The sequence below is a fragment of the Pterocles gutturalis genome, unplaced genomic scaffold, assembly GCF_000699245.1.
Source record: "Pterocles gutturalis isolate BGI_N339 unplaced genomic scaffold, ASM69924v1 scaffold2991, whole genome shotgun sequence".
Classification (NCBI taxonomy): domain Eukaryota; kingdom Metazoa; phylum Chordata; class Aves; order Pterocliformes; family Pteroclidae; genus Pterocles; species Pterocles gutturalis.
Window position 1 is genome coordinate 229 of NW_010099989.1, and position 1,595 is coordinate 1,823.

Sequence of the window (1,595 nt, forward strand, 5' to 3'; positions counted from 1 at the left end):
AGGAGGACAGGCAGGGTGAGGAGAGGGGCAGGCGAGATGCCCGCACTGACCTGTTGGCAAACAGCAAAGATGCTTTCCAGAGAGACAAAGCTCCCACCACCCATCCCAGGGAGCAGCAACGCAGGGATCTCCCTGGTCAGGCTCCCGCCTGGACCTAGCCCCAGGCACCCCGATAGGTGACAGGAGAGCAGGTTGTGTCCTTCCCAGTTTGCTCCTGCGGCAGGGGACTGTGGGTGCTCGGAGGACCCCTTGGATGGATGCGCTGTTTATCATCCAAAAGTTTTCGAAGAGGCTGAGAGCTGATGCCCCGAGCCCACGGGATCTGCAGAGAGCAGAGGCTCCTCGGATGTGCTGCTGAGCACAGCTGGTTCCTCTCCAGGCTTGCTGCCAGCCCTGCAGGGGGGTCTTCCTAGCAAGACCCCTCCACAGAGAATCCAAAATGACATTTGAGTCCCCTCTCCACCTTCTCAAACATTTCTTTCTCGCAGAGCCAGCTGATGGCTGAGCCCATTCCCCCAAGACCCCCCACTCCATGTAGCCAACGGAGGTGTCAGGAGGTGTGACAGTCCCGCGGTTTGAAGCTCGCACAGCAGAGGTCTGGGCAATGCAAAATTACCCTTTTCCCCATCCTATGAGCTTCTGCATGGGGCTTGGCCAGCAGCCGTGCACAGCCAGCTCCTTCCCGGCACCAGCTCGTGCCATGGCCCCGTCCGCAAGCACAGCCGTGTGCCTGCATGGCCGTGGGCGCAGGGAGGGTGGCCAGGTGCCGCGGGTGGCAATGCCATGGGGGATTCACCCAGGGCAGCGCATTGCTTTTGGTTCCCCTGTGTGCAGTCATGGGGCTCGGAGCAGGGCTGGGGACAAGGGACAGTGAGCTGTGGCAGTGGGGACCATGCAGCCAAGCTTTGGTCCCAACTCAAACTTTCCCGGTAGAAGTTTCTAGTCCAGTTTTTTGGGTTTTTTTTGTTTTGTTTTGTTTTGTTTTCCCAGGGAGTTGTGGCTCCATGGTGGGGGGTTTCTCCCCGCTGTGGCAGCAGGACAGGACTGAGCTGGCTCCTAGGGTGGTCCTGGGCTCCTCGGGAGCTGTTATGTGCTTGGCAGTGGCACCTGCCCTGGGATGTCCCAGCTACACCCACCACCTGCTCCCTCAGCCAGAGCTTCAAGTGAGGTCTGGACTTTCGGTGCATGTTCCTGGTGATGGTGGTGTAATTTGGGAGAGCTGCCGTGCCCTCCAGCAGCACTGGGTGAAGCAGCGCCCCTGCCTGCACCCCGAAGCCTCGGCTCCACCGGCCGGGCTGCCCCCCAGCAGCAAACTCCATCCCTGGAGAGGGCTTCGAGCTGCTGCCTTCGGCCCTGCTCCCCCCCCCAGTTCCGAAGAGCTCACCCTGAGCTCCCCGGGGACGCGTGTGCTGGACGAAAGCAGGGCAGCCCTGGCCGGGGTTGGGAGCACCGGTGGCCGCCGCTCTCCCAGCTGCGTTTCCCAGCTGGCATCAGCCGCCAGGAGAAATGGGTCATGCGTGGAGCCCGGGCGGGCGGCAGCTGCTTCCCAAGACATGATTCAGCAGCTCCAGAGGTCGGGGCTGGGGAGGGGACGG